At 48.9% G+C, this 23,842-nt stretch overlaps 1 long non-coding RNA gene across 1 annotated transcript in view; it reads right to left on the minus strand.

The window, feature by feature from the left end:
• Nucleotides 1–3,227: 3,227 nt before the first annotated feature.
• Nucleotides 3,228–23,842, minus strand: part of LOC141983727 (uncharacterized) — a 39,320-nt gene continuing 18,705 nt past the window's right edge. The window contains exons 2-3 of the long non-coding RNA XR_012638483.1: nt 16,414–16,457; nt 3,228–3,375 (exon numbers count right to left, since the gene is read on the minus strand). This is a non-coding gene — a long non-coding RNA (uncharacterized LOC141983727). The remainder of the gene's footprint in view (nt 3,376–16,413; nt 16,458–23,842) is intronic.

Here is a 23,842-nt window from a genome sequence, read left to right on the forward strand (position 1 = left end):
AGAGCACATCCACAGTGGGGGCACCATCATCGACAGTGTGAGTAATGCATTGTGGGTACCTATCCCACAGTCCAGCTTGACATCTTCTGTCACTAGGTGTTGTGAGAAGACAGAACAGATCACAATGCATCCTGGGACCGGGCTCAATGTCCTGTGATGCATTGCTTTTTGTCCCAGCATTCCATGGGCTTCCAGCTTTCTTTCACAGCATTTTTGCAATGGCCCTTCTTTGCTGTGCACCTGGCATCTTTGTGAGAAGGGATGTATCCTGCACTTCTCTTCTATGCTCTGTTAACTGTCACGAAGACATCATGGGGGGCAGTGCAATTTATCGTGAAGTTCCTAACTGAAGAAGACTCGCAGGTGCCCGACTTTCTGCGTGATATGGATAGGAGCAACTTTAGATTGTTTTTGGCATTCACAGAACAGCTGCATAGGGTAGACCATCACTTTTGGGCTCGGGAAACAAGCACTGAATGGTGGGATCATATCATCATGCAGGTGCAGGATGACAAGCAGTGGCTAAAAAACTTTTGGATGCAGAGAGCCACCTTCCTGGAACTGTGTGTGGAGCTCACCCCAGCACTACAGTGCAAGGACACCAGAATGACAGCTGCCTTATCTGTAGAGAAGTGTGTGGCAATAGCTGTGTGGAAGCTGGCTACTCCAGACTGCTACTGTTCAGTCGCAAATCAATTTGGAGTAGGGAAGTCGACCGATGGGGCTGCGTTAATGCAAGTGTGCAGGGCAATAAATCGCATCCTGCTATGAAGGACCATGACTCTGGAAAATGTGTGTGAAATAGTAGACAGTTTTGCAGAAATGGGTTTCCCTAACTGTGGAGGGGCAATAGATGGCACACATATTCCAATTTTGGCACCAGATGGAGCACCTTGCAATGGAGTACATCAGTAGGAAGGAGTACTTCTCCATGCTGTTTCAGGAGCCTGTGGGTCACCATGGGTGTTTCACTGATATCAACGCAAGGTGGTCCGGGAAGGTGCATGTCGCATGCATCTTCAGGAACACACCTTGCACAGAAAGCTACCATCGAGGACTTTCTTTCCAAACCAGAAGATTACAGTGGGGAATGTTGAAATGCCCATAGTGATCCTGGGAGACCTGGCGTACCCCTTGCAGCCATGGCTCATGAAACCTTACATGGGACACCTGGACAGCAGTAAGGAGTGGTTCAACAACAGCCTGAGTAGGTGCCAGTTGACTGTGTGCCTTTGGCAGATTAAAGGCTCACTGGTGATGTCTTTATGGCAGGTTAGACCTTAATAAGGATAATATTCCCATGGTCATAGCTTCATGCTGTACGTTGCATAATCTCTGTGAAGCTAAGGGTGAAAGGTTTGCTTGGGGGTGGAGTGCTGAGGCAGACCTCTTGGCTGCTGATTTTGAGCAGCCAGATACCTGGGCTATCAGAAGTGACCAGAGGGGAGCAATTTGAATCAGGGAGGCTTTGAGGCAACACTTTGAAAATGAGAAGCAGTAATGCATATCTCCGTGATTGGTGCTGCAATGTTACATTACGTGTAGTTTTCCTAGGATGCAATGGCGACATTTGGGGCCTTATATGCCAGTAAGCAAATGATTAGAATGCCTGTGCATGTATTGATAGTGCCTGCGATCTCAACTTATAGAAAACAAATAAAGCTGAGTTACCTTTTGAAAACTTTGCTTTTATTGCACAAAAAACAGCACACACAAACACACAAAGATGCTTGGTGGGAAAGGAGGAACCAGGGAAGGGCAGACTTTCACAGCTGTGTGTAGGTCTAGTTATCATTGTAAAAGTTGTCTGAGGGGGTGGAGTGAATGGGAAACCGAGAAGTTCCGGAAAGTGGAAAGGAATGTACAGGCAGAATTGGGGGGGGGGGGGGGGGAAGGGCATAGAAAAGTGTTCTGAATGTGCTGCAGTCTGCAGCATTATCAAGGACTTCAGCATCTGCAGTTGCCCCTCCATTACTGTAATCATCCACTCAGTTGCGTCCTTAACAAACTCCTGATTCTCTTTTCTGTCCTGCCATTTGGCTTCCCAGCACTCCGTGCGTTCCCTTTTCTCTGCATTGGAGCACTGCAGGACCTCCCGGAACATGTCTTCTTTGCTGTGTCTTGGGTGATTTCTTATCTGGCGGAGACACTCAGCTGGGGTGCGTGGGGTGTTCCTGAAGGCCACATCTGGTGAAGTACAGGGGACAATGCACAGAAGCGGGATTGTTAAATTCACACACAGCATTGAAACGTTTCAGTTAAATACACCTTTTGCAACATTGCAATCACTTTCTCACTGACTCTTGCCAGGCACTCATCTCTGCGAACCCCAGAGCATGGTGAGTGTTGGCAGGGGCAGCGGGACGCTCCATATGGAAAAAAGAGCACACACTCTTTACAAGGTCATGGTGCAGCATACTAAGAAAAAATTCTCACACTTTTCCACAGGTGGGGGTAATTCTAGCAGACATCTCACTGCTAAGGGTAAGCAGGGAAACAAGGGTACATCTACTCCATGCTTGTGGCTTCTGTCCTGCTCCCTATGCTGCTCGCCTGTGTGCCATTTTGGTCCCTGCACAAGCCATTGCCAAATGGTGCAGGAAAGTTTCCTACTATGGGGGAAGGAACAAAGCTGCTTGCCACGGCACCGTCGGCAGAGGATTACTGAGTATTTCCAGGAAACTTTCCTGGAGATCTCTCTGGAGGATTCCGGGAGATCTCGTTGTGCATAACACTCTATTCCACCGTACTGATTAGCTACACAGGGAAATGTGCCTCTCACAAAAACACAGCCAGCCTTCCACATTTCTACACCCTGAATCCATCCCCACACTACACAAACCACAGCCACTTACCAGAAGTCTCATCTCCTGCTTCTTGCTTGCCGGAGAGCAACTGCTGAGACTGGCTAGACACCTCTGGAGCGGAGAACAGTTCCTGGCTGCCTGCCTCACTGGGTCACCCCGCTGGGAGCTGCACATCCTCATCTAACTCCAGCTCTTCATCAATAACTTCATCCTCTGGGTTAGGTCCTCTTTCCGCGGCCTCCAAGCCCACAGGGCGGTGGAGGTGGGGTTGCCACTGACGATAGTGTCCAGCTCCCTGTAGAACTGGCAGGTCTTAGGTGAAGCACCAGAGCAACGGTTTGCCTCCCTTGCCTTATGGTATGCTGGCCTCTGCTCCTTTATCTTCACTCTGCACTGCAGCGTGTCCTGATCATAGCCCTTTTCGCACAAGCCCATAGGTTTCAAAATTCCTACGGCTCAAGCGCAGCTGTGACTGCACAGCCTCCTCTCCCCATATACTGATCAGATCCAACAGCTCAGCAGTGGTCCAAGCGGGAGAGCGTTTGGTGCGATAACCCGCCATGGTCACCTGGGAAGATGCAATGAGACCTCCACACTTAGCCAACAGGAAATGGAATTTAAAAAATTCCAGGGGCTTCTCAAGTGGGAAGGGGCGGATGGTTGTTTACCTGGCTGCAGAGCAGTGGAGTTCAAACTGCTGACCAGAGCGGTCACAATGGGCATTGTGGGACACCTCCAAGAGGCCAATTAAAGTGATGGAAATCAAGTGTGGTGTCTTATCTACGCTGGCACTTTGTTAAGAAAAATTTAGAGGAAAAGGATGTATGTCTCTCATTGGGATGGTTGCATTTTGTCACCAAAAATGGACATTTTTTGTCAACATAAGGCAGTTTTTGTCATCCAAACTTGGTTGTGTAGACAAGGCCTAACTTTCAAGTGCTTACGAGTAAAGTGACTGTGGTTAAAAAAATTCCTCTGCTCAAACTGTGTTCCTGGCTTTCCTGCTACATTGTCCCCGCCCCGAGTTGCCCCGATGCCCCCCCGATACCTACCCGGAGCTGCCCTGGGTCAGCCGCAGCCGAGCGCACCTCTCCTCCCCAGACCCCAAGCTGCTGCAGGGAAAAAGCCTCTAACTCTTGCCGAAAGAAGCTTTTGATATACCCATGCAGGTTCCGGGGGCCGCTGAGGAGGTGGTATTTGCTACTCAGCTTTCTGGGTCCATCAGTAATCTCCCTGGAGTCCAGAAAGATTACTGATGAATCCAGGAAGCTGAATAGCACATACCACCTCCTCAGCCACCCCGGAACCTGCATGGGCATAATATAGCAAAAATTCCCCCCAAAACCCCGCAACCAGGGGTCCAACAGCAGCACCTGGGGAGGCAGAGTCTCTCCTAGCCTATTATACCTGCCACCCATGATCCTTAGTATTCCCCATGTCTCATTATCACACTTGTGACTTACAGCCTGTTTCAATACCATCTCCCTTAATGCCCACTCCTGCATAAAATTGCTGCCTTCTTTCTGAGTGTGTCACCCAGCCTCTTTTATACCCCTCCTTAAAAATCACTTCTTTCCCTTAGCCTTCCACTGATGATCACTTTGCCAGTGCTGTCTCTCACAACTTAATCTTTTTTCTAATTTACCTTTCAAGTCCCTCAGGACAAGGGCCTTGTCTTCCCAGATGTATGCAAATTGTCATTCACACCTATTTTGCTATATACTGTGACAAAGTTCCTCCTCTACCTTGGTGGGTGTGAATGACAATTTGCATACATCTAGGAATGTTTGGGAAGGTTGTCTTCTTCTTAGCATCGGAGGCTGCTGCCCAGGAGGCGGTGGAGAGGGGCCTGGCGGTGGGGGGGGGGGTGTTTGTCCCCCTAGAGCTGCTAAAGGACCTGGGCGTCCGCCTGGTCCTGATCTCTGTCCCTCCTTTTCTCCCCAATGCTGCCCTGTTACCCGCCCTTTCCACCCTGGGGAAACCTGTTTCTGTCATCAGCCCTCTCCCGTTGGGCTGCAAGGACCCCACCCTCCATCACATCTTTTCCTTCTGCCAGCAAGTGCAGCTTCTACTGCCGTCAGCGGCACGTGACGGAGAGGCACTCGAGGGGTCCTTCCGGGTCCCCCACCAGGGGGCCCATTACCAGGTGTATTTCTCCACGGGGGAAGCCCGGTGCTACCTCTGCCGGGCGTCAGGGCATGTCCGGAGGGACTGCCCCTTAGCCCAGCAAGGAGGGGCATCTGGGATCCCCGAGACCCGGCAGGACATCGGCCCCGTCATTGCCGACACCCCTGGCCGCCCGATACCCGAACCCGCCCTCCCCCTTCGGAACACCACTTCTCCCGCTCAGGCCCAAGGGGCACCTCCCCTACAATGCCCAGACGAGCGGGAGAGCCCCGCCCTCGCTGCTGACAATCTGGCGGGGCCTATGGAGGAGGGTGTGGCAGAGATACCACCAGGCATGGGAGAGAGCCTGCCCCAGGGAGAATCCTCCCTCCCTTATGCCGCCCCCCCCCTCAAGTCCCTGAGCCATCGCCTTTACCCCCTGACACGACCCCTGCTAGCCAGCCCCCAGATGATGCCATGGAGGGCTGGGCCCAAGTACAGGGGAAGCGGGGCAAGCGGAAGGCTTGAGCTCCGCTCCTTCCTTCTGATGCAGAGGCCCCCCGGAAGACCAGGAAGGGGGCACCGATGCCAGACCTTCCGCTTTGCCCACGAGTGCGTCCCATCCACCGGTGTCAGCTGGGAAAGACGTGGTAGCACCGGAAGGTAGTGTCTCCCCTCCACAGGAGACCCTCCCTTCCGAGGCCCCCGATAGAGCCCCTTCTGTCCTGACACTACCCGAAGCCCCTGTGAACCCCAAGGCAACCGTCGTGGCGGGTGCCAGCGGGGAGAACCTCGGGGCGACGGAAAGTGTCCTCTCCTCCATGTTCGAGGAGATCGAGGCCCTAGATCTGACCCCAGTCGCCCAGGGGGAGGACGACCTGTTGCCAGCAAACTTCGATTTGGGCGACCTCACTCCACCCCTCTTTTCCCCATGCTCCCTCCCCCTAACTGCTGCTTCTGCTCCCACCTCCGAGGAGCCCCTGGACTCCTCCATCGACCCGGCCGCTGATGGCACCCCGCTGACGACCACCGAGCCTGCTCAGGTGACAGCCGGCGCCATGCGGCCGGGACACGAGTCGCCAGGGGCACCCCCCATTGGTGCGGAGCAATCGATTTCCTTCCCAGGCAGGGGCCCAACAGAAGATAATCCACCTCCTGATGCTGTGGCCACTAAATCCACCATAGAGCCCGCGCCCGGTATCACTGAGAGCTCCCTGCCCACCTCCTTAACCCTCGAGTCTGATCGGGAGGCGCCGCCATCCAGCTGCTTGCCTCCCGAAACCCAGACCCTCACCTCTGCCCCTGCTCCTACCCCTATCCAATTTACCTCCTGCAATGTTATTGCCGCCACCGGGGCTGTCTCCTTCCCTTTCCCAACTGATGACCCCCAGGGAGCGGCCTTTGTGTTCTCCTGCCCCGACCCATTAGGAGCTGTTTCCCTGTCCCCACTCTTATTTATACACTCCCTATCCATGGCCCCACAAAGTCACGGGATCTCCTGGTCAACCTCCTCCTGGCCCTAGCTAAAATGGCCATCTATAAAACCAGAGTGAGGAGGTTGGCCAATGGAGTCTCCTGTGACTGTGGGGCCTATTTCCGATCCTCCGTCCGTTCACGTATCCAGGCAGAGTTCTTCTGGGCAGCATCCACTGGCTCCCTTGATGCCTTTGAGGAGCAGTGGGCGCTGTCCGGGGTTCTCTGCTCAGTGTCCCCATCCAGTTCCCTGCATTTGACCCTTTGACCACACTCCTGTCCCTGTTATTTCATTAGTTGTCCCCTGTAATCATTTGGAGTCCAGGTCCTGTGGATCCCCCTCTTAGGCTCGGCTTCGCCCGCCCACTTCCCGGATCCCAATAGGATAATTCTCCTGTAGCCATCTGGCCTGACCCTGTCACAATACATTTTAAACAATAATTACTTCATAGTATGTGGCAAATGGCCTAGTGTGTCTGACTCTTATCTTTGATAATGTTGTCAGTTTGTCTCGTGTGTTGAAGGATAAACAAGGGCAGAGCTTGATAAGTCTGGTAATTACCCGGCACTCAGTGGGGGGGAGGCTGGAGGTGCTGGGGCTGCTCGCCCTGTGCTCGAGTGGTCGGCCATGCACCGCTGGCCCTCCCGGTGCTTGGGAGTGGGGATGGGGGTTGGCAGCTGCAGGGACGGGGGGCTCTAGCAGGGGAAGGGGGCAGGGGAGGGTGGCGCTGGCCATGGGCTAGCCTCCCCCAGCCAGCCGTTCACCTGCCACCCATGGTTTGCAAGCATAGTTGCAGGCAGCTGCCTTCCAGAAAAACTTCCTTCAGTGTAACAGCACACAAGAATGCCACTAGTCACATCCAGGTTAAAATATCTCAACCCTCTCCAGCAAAAAACTAACATTAACTCCATTTTTACAGCCCTAGACCATACCTCTGCCATGAACTAATATTCTGTCAAATCTATCTAGGTGTTTATGCCACATTCATTACTGAGATATATAAGTGCTTTATTATAGCATAGTATCAAACCTATTCTAACAGATTTAGGCTGTTATTCCCCTTCACTTGGTTATGGCCACAGACTAAAAGAGTTATGTTATGAAAGGAGTTGTTCTGGATTTATTCCAATATAAGTGAGCTCAGAATCTAGCTAAGTGCCTAAACAGGTCTGATTATGCAACACAGGCAAGCGTGGATGGGACATATAATCTCACTAAGCTTTAGGAACAACAGAAGGATTTACTTTTAAGATGCAGTTACTTATTGAATATTGTAGTGGGGCTCACTCACTCTTGGAGTTCCCCTTTGCATCAGAGGCAACATCCCGTGCCATCTTTGGCTCCGGTTCCTCCTGCCGCTGCCTGCCTCTGGCCCCAGGTCTTCTGAGTCTCAGCCCTCTGGCCAAGTCACCTAAATTCAGACCCCTTCCTGGGTATCATAAACCAGTCACAACAAAAGTTCCAAATGAAACTGACTAGTTGTTCTTTTCCCCTCTTGGACTGCTGAAGTCTTTCCTTCTTTACTGACAGACCCTATCTGAGGACTTCCCTTGCAGAAGCCTTCGCTGTCTTTGTTGTCTCTGTCTACATATCCTAATGTTGGGCTTCTCTCAGCCAGAGAGACCTGTCTCCTCTGCCATCTCTCCCTCAGCTGAGCTCCTTCAATCTACTTATTATGGCTTAGCTCTGCCCCCTCTGTTGGAGAGCAAATTAGCTGCTCACCTCCCCAGGGGCAAAGCATACATAATGGGATGCATTGGCTAGCCTTCTAGATGATGGGGGTTAAGCTCCATCTCACACACACACACCCCCTCCAAGGTAGCATGCATCAGGTTACTCTCTCCCCTTCACTGTACTGGGCCCATAGTTTCTCCAGCTCTTCCTCTAAGTCATGTACTTGGGTAAACAAACAATGTTTGTCCTCCTGCACATCTTCATCACATTCTTTCCAGTATTCTCTATTTTGGACTTCCATTTGTAGGGCCTCGACTGCAACAGTTAATCTTTCTCAAAGTTCCTGAATCTCTCCATGCATGGTCTGGCTTCCCTCAGTCGCCCTTGGGGTGGTGGGTCAGGGTCCACAATCAAGGCAGCTTCTCCCGTATCCTCATTCAGGATGTTCATTCTCCATGAACTCACCCAATCAGCTTGCCGTTCTGCAGGGGCCTGTTCTCAGCTTCTAGAGGCTGGAGCTCCCTTGTCACATGTTTCCCTGGCTTGCAATCTAGCTAGCACCTGCTGAAGCTGCTGCCGACAATTATTTTCATACACCAAGTCTAGTCTTGTCTGAATCAGGTCTTGCTTTTTTTTGTGGCCTCCTCTGTTATTTTCTGTCATGAGAATTTCACCTCCTCCAGCTCTTGGTTTATCATGTGTAACTGTGTATCCTGGGCCTGTAGTCAACTTGGCGTCTCTTGTTCGACTTTCTTGACTAACTTCCCCCAGTCTGCTGAGTCCATTCACCGCAGCCCTGCCTCTGGGCTCCCTGGCCCAATAGCCCATGTCTGAGAAAGAGTCACCTTATGGTTAACTTGTTCTCTCTCTCATAATAGGGCTGGGAAATTAGGCCAGTCTCTGCTTATAGTTATGGGCCAGGGGAGGTCTTTTACTATACTAACCTTCAGCTTGTTCCTCTGACCTTGCATTTCTATCTCTACCTCTGCTGTTTGTAGTCATGTCACTCTGTGCACACACAAGATATGCACCTGCCAATCTATTTTCACTGTTGGGAGACTACTCCCTTGAATTAGTGTGTGCCCACACCCAGAGTTAATCGGTCCTCTCATTCTGTGTCCAGCCACATTAGCAGTTATTTGTAGGCTGGAGTGCACCCCCTACCGAGGGAGCATCCCTAGTTGCAGACTGAGCTGTAGTAACAATCCAAATAGCCACACTCAGTGAGTGAGCAGTCCTTTCTTATACGACCCGGTTGACCACACCAGAAACACACCACCACATTTTCCTGACCAATCCCCAGGTGCCTGTCTCGGGTATACAGTGACAATAGAGGCACCACTCCCTCTTCTCGTTTCTCAGGTACTAGATAGCCCAAGAACTTCTCCCCCTATATGTCTCCCTTGCCATCCAAGGGTCAGGGTTCTCAGTCACCTTGTGTCTCTTAGAATAGAATAGCCACTTGAACTAACTTCATTTGTGTGGTTCAGTATTATCAGTGGAAGTCAGCTGAAATCTCCAGATACAACCAACAGGCAAAACCTTTAGGAATTGTTCTAATATTACAAGGTCCACCACCTTGTCTAATGAGTTCATGTGGGGCGGTAAGCACTGCATGGCCAGGTGATGTAAACACTGTGCTGCCACTCCAGGGCATGTGCACGCGCGCACACACACACACACACACACACACACACACACACAAGGGAAAGGCTCCATCCTAAACTGGTACTGGTATGCTTCCAGGGTCAATCCCAGCCTATCCAGAATGGCTTCTTTCTCAATTCTATAGGGCCGTGCCTGCTCATCAGACAAAGCTCAGTAGGCCACTGGAGCTTCTCCTGAGAGGAATGGGTCCACTTGAGCTGCCCTGGAGGATTTGCCCCACCCCGCTGCCATTGCTACCTTCCACGAAATGCGCAAGAATGCCTCTGGCTCATCACCTGGACCCAATTTTGCCAGACCGGGTACTATTCTGGCAGAATTGTCTTCTCCTGAAACTACCCGGGGCTCTAGGGTCCACTTTTCTAGGCACTGCTGGAAACGTTCTTGCTGAGCCTGTTGAGCCTCTTGCTGTTGTTACTGCCCTTGTAATAGATGCAACAAAAGAGCATATGTGCTGGCTCCTGAAGGACTGCCAGTGTGCAGACTATATCCTCCATATTCCCCAGAGGGAAAGAAAAAAAAAAAGGTCTTAATCTGTTTGTCTGCTTCTCACCTTTAAGATAGGTGGTATCTTCCTCTGAGGTGGGATCCCCACAACCCCACTTCTACTACCAACATGTGGCAGGGTTCTCTCACCCCCTTCCTTTGGTGTGGGACGTTGCCACTATCTTCGGCTCCAGCACCACCTCCGGCTGCCTGTCTCTGACCCCAGGTCTTCTGTGTCTTAGCCCTCTGGACAAGTCTCCTAAGTTCAGATCCCTTCTGGGGCATCATAAACAACTCCAAACAAATGTTTAAATGAACCTGAATAATTCTTCTGCCCTCTTGGGTTATTTAAATCTTCTCTTCTCTAATGAAAAAAGAGCAGGAGTACTTGTGGCACCTTAGAGACTAACAAATTTATTAGAGCATAAGCTTTCGTGGGCTACAGCCCACTTCATTGGATGCATAGAATGGAACATATAGTAAGAAGAGATATATACATACAGAGAAGGTGGAAGTTGCCATACAAACTGTAAGAGGCTAATTAATTAAGATGAGCTATTATCAGCAGGAGGAAAAAAAAAAACTTTTGTAGTGATAATCAGACCCTATCTCAGGGCTTCCCTTGCAGGAGCCTAAGCTGCCCAGTTGTCTCCATCTCTAACCCATGGCTTCTTTTAGCCAGAGAGACTGATCTCACCTGCTATCTCTCCCTCTACTGAGTTCCTTCAGTCTACTTATTATGGCTTAGCTCTACCCCCTCTGGCCAGGAGCCAATTAGCTTCTCACTCCCTAGGTGCAAAGCATAACTAACTGGGTGCATTCACTAGCCTTGCAGGTGATGGTAGTTAAGCTGCATCACAAATATCAAAAGACCCTTTCTGGAAGACTGATAAGAAAAATCAATGGTGCTAATCATATTTCAGGATGTAAGAGACAAGGTCATTGCGATACTGTTTACAGTATTTTCTATCAGTGTTTGTTTTTCATGCATTACACAAGAAACACAAAAGTGTTGGCTAACATAACTACTCTTTTATAGGTTTCAGAGCCCTACAGCCTCTTTGTTACAGCTAGACTCAGAGGGCTCTGCGCAATCTCTGTAGGAACCCTGGCCACAAGGAAACATTTCAGGGTGAACTAGAGGCAGGATAAGATTGAAGCAGAGGTAGGAGGGATTAGATTAGGAGCATGAGGAGGCACTGCCAGGGCAGACCTGTGTTCCCACTTCTTTGTGCCCCTACAGAGGCCTATATTGTGCCTATTGCAGTAGTGGTTCAAGTTAGGGCAGCCTTTAGTGGGATCAGTGGGGCTACTCACACTACATAAAGGCAAGCACAGATGTAAGTCTTTGAAGGAGTGGGATTCAAGTTAGCCCTAGCTGTTGGCTCACTTGTCTGTTTGAAAGGCTAATTTCTACAAATTAAATTGTTAATGTGTGATGTAAATACACAGAACTTTTGCTAATAAGTTTCTAGACAAGTGCAAAATGTCACACAAAACAAAAAGCCCTCTAACTTCTGTGAAAATACATGATATGTCAAAAATAAAAAACCTGCAGCACATGAACTTGAGATTTTGGTTGAGATTTGACAAGAACAAGAAATTAACAAGTTCAAAATTACAGTTCCCACAGCAACCATAACTCTGGCCCCTAGTGCAAATTGTAGTATTTTCTATTTGTGACAACTCTTTTGGCTGAATATATAAGTGTCATGTGGCTGAGTAGTGGCTGCTGTGGGAACCATAATTTTAAACTTCCTGAATTTGTGTATATATACTCTCCATCATCAATATTATGGTCCATAATACTGAATTAACATAGCATTCTTTACATTATGTAAGAAAAAAACCAAAACAATGATCTCAGTGAATAACAATCCTTTGTATAGGATCATATTTCATTAAACCTGCATCTCTCTTTGAATGTTTGATCACTGTAATAAACACCGGCATGCTTATTACACTGTGCAGGAACTTAGGCAATCACACTTTGGGCCCAATCTTCTTCACAGCACTGAGTTCAAATAACAGGAGATCTCTGTAAGGTAAGCAGAATCCCACTCCCAGGCTACAGTGCAGGAATGGAGTCAGTCTATGCCCACTGCTCTAGCCTTAGGGCTGCAGTGGTCTCTGGAGACCTAGAGTCCCTGTTCTGCAGGGGGCAATGGTCAGATCAGCTAGTCCCACTTCCTTCCCACATCAGTCTTCTGTGCAGGGAGGTCCTCAGGAAGCTGGACTCCACAGCACAGGCACCAGCTTCCTCATTTCCCTGGGGGTGTTCGACCCCCACTCTGCCCCAGCCCCCACCCCCACTCCATCCCTTTCCCCAAGGCCCCACCCCCTCCCTGCCTCTTTCCGCCCCTGCCCTGAGCTCACCCCCCTTTGCTGTCCCCCTTCCCCTCAGCGCCTCCTGCACACTGCTGAACAGCTGATCCACAGCGGGCGGGAGGTGCTTGGAGGGAGGGGGAGAAGCTGATTGGCGAGGCCGCCAGCAGGTGGGAGGGGGAGGGGATGATCGGCGCGGCTGTCAGTGGGTGCTGAGTACCCACTATTTTTTTTTTTATGCGGGTGTTCCAGCTGCACAGAGGAATCATACCAATTTTCCTGCACTGCAAGCCACCATCTATGCAGAGAAGGAAGAATTTACTTTTTAGTTCATTTGCTAATCTGTAAGGAGAACAATGCGCTGCACATAAATCACCACACTCTGATCGATATTCTTCCCCCACAGAGTCCTGTGATCGATCACAGGGGACCGTCTGAATCTCAATCATGTGTAATGGCTGCTCTGCCTCTGCGTCCTTTTGTTGCTTTGGACATGTCATTTGCCCTCCCTACTCTAGCCTTCCCCATCTTTTAAATGTGGGTAACAACCCTTTCTTACCTCACAGGGGGTACCATGAGGGGTAATTAACTCAGTTCATGATTGTCAGCGTTTTCAAGATGCGAAGAGCTGTACATTTATTAAGTGTGATTACAGTAGAAACTCAGTGATTGGGACTCCTTAGTGAACTGCCTGTCACTCTAATTAAGAGGTTGTGCTGATAATAACCAATGTATCCATTTAATTAAAATAATACCAGACTGAAAGACTTTACATGAAATAAAATACCAGATTAAAAACAATATTCACTGCAGTATGTCTTTATTTCTCCTTTTAATGACTGAGCTGAGCAAACAGTGAATCTGTCTGCTTTCAGTCCCTTGCCCCCCAGTACACTGCAAGCTGAGCAAACTCAGCTCCTTGAATCGTGTAAATTTTAATGAAGACCTTAGTGTGCAGTATGGGGGTGGCAGTTGTAAGTTATAAAACAACCCTCCTGGGTCGCTGCTGCCATTCACAGTATGAGCGAGTTCATTACAGGTTAACATTCAAAAGAGCTGGAGTTTAAATACTTCATGTAAGGCCAAAACCTGCTCATTTTACTCCTGCACGTAGTTCCAGTGAAGTCAATGGGATTTTCTGCAGGAGTCAGGTGAGCAGGATTTAGCCACAGTAGCAAAACTCTTGTGGCTAGATTAAGAGTGGCACATGCATGTTGACACTGGGGCAAACAAGTAACATCCCCCTTGAACTGCTTACAGTAGAGTATAGGGACTGGCCACTCCTGCTTTTCCCTTTGGGAGCAAGAAGGGTGGGGAGGAGGTGGGGCCATGGTCTTGGCCACACCGCCCATGTTGTGCAGTCAACACACCAGCAAAGTTATCTCCTCCATCCTATGATTACTATTATTTTCATTTGCCCCAGCTGAGATCGGAGCTGCATTGTGCTAGGCGCTGTAAAAGAGATAGTACGAGACGTCCCCTGCCCCAAAGAACTTATAATCTGCACAAAGGGTGGCAGGAGAAATAGGCAGAGAGAAGTGGAAAGACTTGCCCATGGGCACATAGCAGGTCCAATAGAACAGCTGGAAATAGAACCAAATTCTTCTGGATCTCAACCCAGTGCCCTTACCACTAGATTGCTCCCTCTCAGGCCTGTGGCATAAAAGCCTCAATCTAACCTATTTATATGTTGACAAGTGCTTGTGGTAAGCTCTATATTGGTCTAACATAAAGAGATTTTAAAGATTGAAAAGTGAGCATGAAACAGTTATCCGAATTATGATTTTTGTTACTAAACGCTATAATTAAGATTACATGCTCACAAGGGGTCAGGATTCTATGATTTCTCTGGATTTTGCGGGAAAAGTCATGGTCCTAACATAATTTAAAAGGCCTTTGAAGAGAGCTGCTTCCTTGGCAAAGAGTGGTTTTTTTATACTGCTGCTATGGAGCTGAACTGGCAGACATCATAACTGTAGTTTTAAATGCCTTTAAATTATGAATGGCATGTTATTTAATGATTTTGAAGAGTTTTTAATCCCCCAAATAAAGAATATTTGTATTAAAATAAGGCAAGCCTTGACTTTATGCTATTCTTTTTACTGTAAATGTGTGATTTTTGCCTTTTTTTCTTCCTGATCTGACCCTGGCTTTTTGTATAATTTACCATGACAAACTACTAATTGTGACTGTAGTGAATCTTCCTGTAACTCACCTCTACCACTGACACAGTTTGGCTTGGAAGAAGCATGAAGTCTCCCAAGGAACAGTGACAGACAAAGAAGATCATTACAACAAAGAGAATTGTTAAGTGCTGCATTACCAACCCCAAACTTTCAAAACTCATGAGATTTTTAAAAAAACAGTATTTTTTAAATTCTTTTTACTTGCCTTCGAGACTTTAGGGTAAACTGGGGCTGGAAAGCACTTTCATGCTTTTCTCTGTAACCATGTGGGTCTGAAACCTTACCTTTTTAAAACGGAAAGCTAGGATTCTCACATATTCACATGAATGCAGGAGCTGGGGCTTAAAGACCTTATATATTATCAGGAGTCTCACAATAAAATTGTGAGAGTTAATACTACGCTGAACTTGACTCAGCAAAACCAGATTGAAAACGACACATATTTCTGAGTTTTCTCTCTGTGGATTGGATGCAGAGATTGAGTCTCCATTCTTAGCTCTGTAATTTTGTCTTATTTTTCTCCCTCTCTCCCTTGGTGTGGATTATGCTTGGCATGAGGCTTCCCTGCTAGCTCACTATAAAGAGTCATAACCCAAGAAAGCATAACTGGTCCGTCCCTCCACTCTGCACAGCCAAAGTCCTGTCCAGCTTCTCACAATGTCACCCCCATATGCAGGGCCAGTGCAAGGATATTTTGCGCCCTAGGCAAAACTATCACCTTGCGCCCTCCCTCCCCTTCTCCCTTCCCTCCCCTTCCCCCGGACTCACACACAATTGACACAAAGTATTAGCGAAATGATGCAGCTGCAATTGCCAGAGTCTTAGATCTGAAACAACTCAACAAGAATAGTTAGCCTCAGTCGATAACCTCCGAAAACTAGTAAACGTAGCATGATAAACAGCCTGTCAGAATGGGTAACGGCTGCACGCGACGAGAAAAATGGGCGTCATGCTACTTTGTACTGTAGCGAAGCAGTAAGCTTATCTCACCCACCCACCCCCGCCACTCTCCCCAGAACACAGCCCTCCCCAGAGCCTCCCTGGCACACAAACCCCCTGCCTCCCTCCGAAGCCTAGCAAGGCACACAGTGTCCCCCCCCCAAAACCCGGACCAGCGCACTCCGCCTCGCTCCACAGCCCCCTCCCCGGTCGGCTTGGCCTGCTGGTCCCCCACCTCACCCCCCAAAGCCTAGTGCAGCACATAGAGAGCCCCCCCAGCCAGGCACACAGCCCCCCCTTCACAGCGCCCAGCCGGACACGCAGCCCCCCTCAACCCCTCTCTGCTTTCTCCCGCCCTGGCACACAGCACGCCCCCCCCAGCCCTGCCCGGCACATGGCTGAGTCCTGCTCCCGTCTCCAGAGCATGGCACGCAGCCCCCTCCGGCTCAGCTCGCCCACGCCTCAGCCTGGCTGGCCCACGGGACCCTGCCCCCAGCTCCAGAGCTTGGCATACAGCCCTGCCCCCGCTTTCCCCTCCCCCAGGCCGGCCAGCCACGCCACGCCGCCCCTCCCCCCAGAGTCTGGCACACAGGGTCCCCCCCCTGAGCCCCCGGCACCAGCAGGCCCCTGCCTCCCCATCATGGGACAGAGCCCCCCAGGCAGCACATGGAGCCCCCTCCCTAGCAGCCCGAGCCTTCCCCCTCCCCCACAGCCCGGGTGCCCAGCGCTCCCTCCCCACCGCCCGCCTCACCTCCTCAGGTCCGGGGCAGCTGGGACTGGGCACGGAGCTGGCACCTGCAGGGGGAGAGGCGGGGGAGAGTGATCAGCGTGGGGGGGGGGGGCGATCCCAAGCCCGCCCCTCCTCCACCCGGCCGCCTCCCACCTGTGAGCTCGTTGCCGCTCATCCCGCTGGAGACCTTTTTGGCGCCCCCAAATCTTGGCGCTCCAGGCGGCCGCTTAGTTCACCTAGTGGTTACCCTGGCCCTGCTCATATGCCATCTGTAGCTTTCCTCCCCAACTGGCTTCTAGAACTCTCTGCCTAGGGGCTGGCTTCAGCGCACGTGTCCCAAGAGCACAGCACTAAGACACAGTACATGCAAATGGAAGGAAAAGAGACTCAGGAAGTGAGAGAGAATGGTGGCTGGGGGAAGATTCAGAAGAGGAAGATTCAGAAGATTTCATTGAATTTAGACTCAAGATGAAGCTGTAAGGAGGGAATTCAGGAAGGAGAGGAGCAGCACAGGAGAAAAAGAACAGGGATGAAAAACAGGAAAAGAAAAGGAACAAACTGGGGAAAAGGAACAAGAATTAAAAGCAAATCCTTATAAAAATAAATGATACAGTAACCACCCCAAATGCTGTAATATCACCACTGTGATCTGATTTCCCTCTCACTCCAGTTCTACACTAGTGTAACTCCATTGACTTCAGTGGAGGTATTCCTTATGTACTCTAGTGTAAGTGAGAGGAGAATCCCATAGAATCAGATTTTCAAAAGAGCTCAGCTCCCATTTAGGAACACAAGCATTGCTATGCTGGAGCAGACCCAAGGTCCATCTAGTCCAGTGTCCTGTCTCTGACAGTGGCCAGTACCAGATGCTTCAGAGGAAGGTGTCAGAACCCTGTTGTAGGAAGTTGTTTAGTAATCTACCTCTACCATACCAGATCTCAGCCTAATCTCTAGCAGTTCAAGACTGGCTTAAGCTCTGAAACATGAAGTTTAATACCGTGTCCACAATTTTATCATTAATTATGATAATTCTGGATATTCTTAAAATCCATATAAATGTCCAGTCCCTGTTTCAATCCTGCTAAGTACTTGTCCTCACTGAGTTCCTGAGGGTATGCCTACACAGCAAGCGCTACAGCTACAGCCACTGTAGACACTTATTACAGCGACACAAGGGGTTCTCCCATCGCTGTAGTTAATCCACCCCCTCAAGAGGCAGTAGCAAGGTTGACAGAAGAATTCTTCTGTCAACCTAGCGCTGTCTACATGGGGGCTTATGTCGACGTAACTACATCTCTCAGGGGGGTGAATTTTTCACACCCCTAAATGAGATAGCTAGGGCGACCTACATTTTAGGGGTAGACCAGGCCTGAGACAATGAGTTCCACAGTCTAATTACACATTGTGTGAAAAAGTATTTCCTTTTATCCGTTTTGAATTTGCCACTGTATAATTTCATTGAATTTAGGCATCAAAATAATCATGGAGATTTTCAAAAATGCTCAGTATGCTGGGTCCTGAACTCTTTGGAAAATTTGGCCGTAAGTGGCAATGAAGCTGCTGAGCACTTTAGAAAATCCGTCTCTTATTTAGGTGCTGTGAGGGGGGTGTAAAAGCCCCACATCAGAAAGGAAGGTGTTAAATAGCAGACATGGGCTTACTTAGTCTTACCCCACTACATCTGGGCGTTGTGAGGCCTGGGAGGTTGACTTAAAAGGAGGGAAAGGACTGATGGGGAAGAAGAGTAGACAGGCAGCTCCTGTGTGGGGCAAGAAGCTGGGCTGGGGGCAGGAGCTATCTGGTGACTGCAGCCTGTTTGAACCCTTTGGTAGGAGGGTGAACTGGATTGTTGGTTTGATTGAAGCCCAAGAACATTTTGTTGGATGTTGCTGCTTACCCCACCCTTGGAACGTTCCTCCACGCTCCCCTAAGAGGGCACACCCCACAGTTTGAAAACCAATGTGCTAAGGTTTCTGAGCTGTACCTATTGTCTTTTTTTCCTGCTATTTCTTTCATCTTCCACCACCTGCCTCTTCTTCTAGTCTGAGCTCTCTGTCTTTAAAGCCTTCTCTACAATCATGATTTGCCCTGATTACAGCCATCAGAGGCCAGCTATCAGGGTAGCTACAACTGCATAATCCCTTGGCAGAGACAGTAAGACATTAGCAATTCTGTCCTGTCTACGCATATTGTTTGCACTGGTGCAGCTACACTGGTGGCTGCACCACTGATGGCAGTATCTAGGGAAAATCCCAGTGCAGACAAGCCCCAAATGAAGGTCTGTTGTTGTCAATGAAGAGAGGGCAGGCAGCCATTATCATTCTGCAGCATTTGACACGGTGTACCAAAAGAGATTGCTGCCTCACCTAGATAGCAGGGATCCAGGGTAGTGTGCTAAAACGGTATGGAGGGACACACTCAATGGGCAGTGATGGAGAAACTACACCTTCATTGCTAGGCCCCTCACATGTGAAGTCCCAAGAGGATCAGTTTTCTCTCAAGACCTATTCAACATCTATGTGCAACCAGTAGGTGAACTAATAAGACAACACAAACTCAAGTGCCAGCAATATGCAGATGACGCACAGCTCTTACCTAACCTTTACCACGTATGACTACACCACTTCTACCAATACGGCTCAGTGCTTGGATGAGATCAGTTCATGGATGAGGACCAACTGGTTGAAGTTGATCCCAAGAAAGACAGATTATGCTGGTGGGCAGAGGAGTTTACAAGATATGGTGCAGTCTCTTTTGGTTGAAGGTAAACACCGGCAGTTGGTCAATTCAGTCTGTAGTTTAGGTGTGCTCTGGGACTAGAAGACTGGAGTGACAGAAATGGGATGAAATTCAATAGTACAAAGTGCAAGGTCATGCACATAGGGTCTAATAAAAATAGTTTCTGCTATAGCTGGGGGCTCATGGCTTGGAAGTGACAGAGGAGGAGAGAGACCTGGATATGTAGGTTGATCACAGGATGACTATGAGCCACTAATGCGATGTGACTATGAAAAAGGCAAATGTGATCCCAGGATTCATCAGGTGAGGCATTTCCATTAGAGACTGACATATTAATGCCACGGCATAAGGCCCCGGTGAGAGCTCCTTTGAAATACTACATACAATTCTGATCACCCATGTTCAAGAAAGTTGAATTTAAACTGGAACAGGTGCCGCAAAGAGCTACTAGGAAGATCAGGGGAATGGAGGGCCTAACTTATGAGAGAAGAGTGCAAGAGCTTGGCTTGTTTAATCTAGCAAAAAGAAGGCTGAGAAGGGATAGGAGTGTTCTCTCTCTAAATACATACGGGTGGTAAATACCACAGCGCATGAAGAGCTATTTAAGCTAATAGACAATATTGGCACAAGAACAAATGAATATTCACTGGCTATGAACAAATTCAGGCTGAAAATTAGAAGGTTTCTAACCAACAGAGGGGTGAGATTCTGGAACAGCCTCCCAATAGGAATTTTGGGGGACAAAAAAAACTTAATTAGTTTTAAAGGCGAGATGGATAAATTTAGGAGTGCAATTGTGTGACGAGGTTGCTTGTGATGGTAGGGTGCAGGGCTCAACTGCCCCAGGCCTCACTTTTGGTTTATATCTTATGTTCCTAAAACTTAATGCTTCAGCGTTTCAGCCAGCCACTTGCAAAGGTCAGGAAGGGATTCTCTCCCCTGCCCCTACAGCGTATTTCAGGGTTGTTTTATCTCCTTCCTCTGAAGCATCAGGGATGGTCACCAAGTGTTCTCTCTCTCTCTCTCTCAGGTACTTGGCTGGCTGGTTCTTGCTCACATGCTCAGGGTCTAACTGATTGCCATATGTGGGGTCAGGAAAGAATTTTACCCCAGGTCAGTTTGGCAATGACCTGGGGGTGGGTGGATTTAACTTCCTCTGCAACATGTAGGTGCAGGTCACTTGCAGGTTTTATCTGGGTATATCTCCCTTAATCATTTCTTCTGTCATTGTAGGTGGCCTCAAGCACTGGTGCACCTCAGTCCCTCCTATTCTTTGCCTGTGGCACATAATAGTCTAGACTCTGTCCTGTGGACTGTAATATTTTAATCTAATTTCAGTTGTTGGGTTTAGTGTGCAAGTATATAGGAGGTCAGACTAGATGATCTGATGGCCCCTTCTGGCAGTAAACTCTACGATGCCTCACTGACTCTAAGATCTCACATAGCAGCCTCCATCAGTAATGCTTTCTACCATCTCCAGTTGGCTAGCAGACTTTGTCCCATCCTGGCAGACAATGACCTCACCTAATGTATTCACACCTTTGTCACCTCTTAGCTGGACTAAAGTAATGCACTATACCAGGACAGGAAGCCTTCAAAGATTAAGAAACTCCAACTGGCACCAAATACTGAAGTGCATATCTTCAGCAATACAGGCTGTGGCAAACATCAAATCTATCCTCCACTCTCTACATTGGTTTCCCATAGAGCACAGAATCAAACTCAAGATCTAGGTCCTTATCTTCAAGGCACTAAATGGCATGGGGCCAGCATATTCAAAACACCATCTAAAGCTCCCTATCAAGGTCGACAACTCCACCCTTCGGCACAGTGGAATAAAGTAAAGCTTGTCTGTACAGGAGACAGCTGTGTGTGTGTGTGTGTGTGTGTGTGTGTGTGTGTGTGTGTGTGTGTGTGTGTAGCGGGGCGGGGCGGGGCGGGGCGGGGCGGAGGGGGATATATATATTTGACCACTCCACGAGCTGGTCAAAAATCAGTAAATTTTTTCTGTTGTCAAGAATTTCTGAAGTTTTCACACACAAAAATTGTTGAAATTTTGAATATTTTCAAGCAGCTGTGCTCACAGGTATTATTGTGGTTATTGGAGGCACTCATACGGTTAAATAAATGTAACCAAAACAGTTGGAGGGATGATATTTGCTATCAGAATGTAAAATGGAATGAGAGCTATAAAGTTCCAACAAAGCTTGTGCCCGATTTCATACAAAGACTTGCATGTGACTTCATTTACTGTAAGGAAAAAGTGAAGTGAATGTTCTTACATTTTAGCGAAATATTTCTCCATAAATAGAGATCCTGAGGATATGCAAGTTCAGTCATAAAAATAGCAGATGTGCTCTTTATGCAACTTGACATATTTTGTAAGAATGGTAGTACCCTACTATTTTACATGCAGTGTCAACTAGATACACTTTTCTTTTATTCTGGCTGTAATTGCTGTTGCATTATTGTTATTAAACCACTGCAGATCAGTAGACGTCTGCACTATGCCTTCAATCTGCCAAAAGCAGGCAATCTATCACCCACGGAGTGTATAAGTGAGTCAGTGTCTCTCCTGGTCTATGTAATCTGGTAATGGTTTGGTTTCATACCTATGGCAAATGTGGGTGTGCAAATTCCCAGTGAAAAGTGAAGTAGAGTTAGTGTCAATACTGTTGGGTAGGAATAAAGTCCCCCTCAGTCCACTCTTGAAATGTCTAGGGCTTGTGAAAACTCTCGCATCATGCCCTTTGCCTTCCCTGCGTACATATTCTGGAACTGACTACAATAATCCTCTCAGGCTTCCCTCTCCATTGAGTAGGAACCCATTCTTTCAATGTACTCCTGAGTTTGCAGAGGTTGCGAGATACAGAATGGGCACATAAATTCCATCAGAAGCTCCTGCACAGTTCCAGAATCCCAATTGTTTAAATAGCCCAGTGTTCTCTGGCACATTGCCCATCTTGATCATATGCCCCTGCCATGCAAACCTTCTAAGACCACAGTATCCATTGTGGACTTGCCAACTTCACATTGTTTTTCCATTAGTAACTACCCGGGGTAGCCAGCTTTCACAAGGCAATTGTCACGCTTTTTCATAGCAAATGGAGAACTCATCCTGGTGGTCTAATGCTACAGTGTTAGGCCATCCTCCCACAGAGGTACAGAAAAGTCTCCTTCCTCATTCTGAAGACCCTGCTGTTCTTCCTAGGTCTTGAGAATTCTTCACTCTCGTCAGTCTGTGATCGTGGTCTGAACTCAAAGGCAGTACTTCAGCACAAGATCTAGCCCCTGAAGTTCAGCTGTCCCTTCCAGGGGTGGCAAGTGCACAACAGGTTTTATAATGACGCATTAAAAGCACTAATCATCTTACTCGCTAGCTCTTTGTAGGTATTGCTGGAACATCCTCCACCTGCTGACCCCAGCTGCTGCCTCATATTTCTTGCAGCTTCTTTTCAAAAACTGCAGCAGGAACATTTCTTACAAAACAAAGAGTGACAGCTGAATGTTTATCTGGCCTTAATTTTGGGAACAAGAGTAGAAAAGGGCACTGTTACCTAGCAAAAAAACTGAGGGATTATTGGACTTCAACCTCTTCTCTCACAATTCCCCAGGGTTCCCAGAAGATCTTTCAAAATCTCCCAGAAGCCATTGTTTCATGTAGCCATGACAGGTACTGAAAGACACCCAGAAAGCAGTGCAATTATAATGGGTGTACTAGAGTACAAGTGTGGACATAAGGCAAAATTTTAACTGAAGTGGCCTGGCTAGTAAGGGGCTACTGCACTATTGGCATTAATATCACTGCTGTCCCATAGGGTCAGTTGTCAGGGGAGGCTCACTGAATTGAATCCATCCCTTGCTACTTCAGGAGCAAAGGGAGACTCTGATTGGGTGATGTAGTCCCCTTCCAAATGCTAACTATTTCACAGAGAATCTAATACTGAAAGAATTTAGCAAGATTCCAAAAGGATTTCAATCTATATGGATAACAGGAATATCTAGATTTTAATTAGCATTAACATCTCTGATGACTTTTTTATTATTCTAGTTCATGACAGGTAGTCAAGGGAGGAGGGAGACACAGGAACAGGTCTCATGGACTGCAGACATTTGCATCCAACTTCCCCCTCATCCAGAGCTGAAAGTAAGCTCGTACACCCCAGGACAGCTTACAGGCAAGCAGCAGAGGCGAGTTATATGGGCTTGTGGCTCCAGCAATATTGAGGGCCCGGGGGCTCGGCTCCACCAATGTTCGGGGCTGGGTTTCCCTCCTGGTCCCACCTGCTGCCCCCCCATGTCTCCCCCGAGTGTCCCCTGGCCCCCCCTTGCTGCCCCCGCTGGGGATGGGTTTCGGGTGTGGCTGGGGATGAGGGGGTTGGGGTGTGGGAGGGGGCTCAGAGCTGAGGCAGAGGGTTAGGGTGCGGGGGGGATGAGGGCTCTGGCTGGGGGTGTGGGCTCTGGGGTGGGACAGGGCTCGGGATGAGTTTGGGGTGCAGGCAGGCTGCCCCGGGATTGGAGCCAGAGAGGAAGACTTCCCCCAGCCCTCTCCCCGCCGGCAGCAGCGAGCTCTGGGGTAGGGCCCCCACTTTCCCTCCTGGCAGCACACTCACCCCAGCACTGTCACTGCACATGCTCTTAGGGCCCCTCTCAGGTTCAGGAATCTCCCTCGCCTCCCCCGGGGTGGGTGCCATAGAGGTGGGGGGCTGCC

The sequence above is a fragment of the Natator depressus genome, chromosome 1 (genome assembly GCF_965152275.1).
Source record: "Natator depressus isolate rNatDep1 chromosome 1, rNatDep2.hap1, whole genome shotgun sequence".
Lineage (NCBI taxonomy): Eukaryota > Metazoa > Chordata > Testudines > Cheloniidae > Natator > Natator depressus.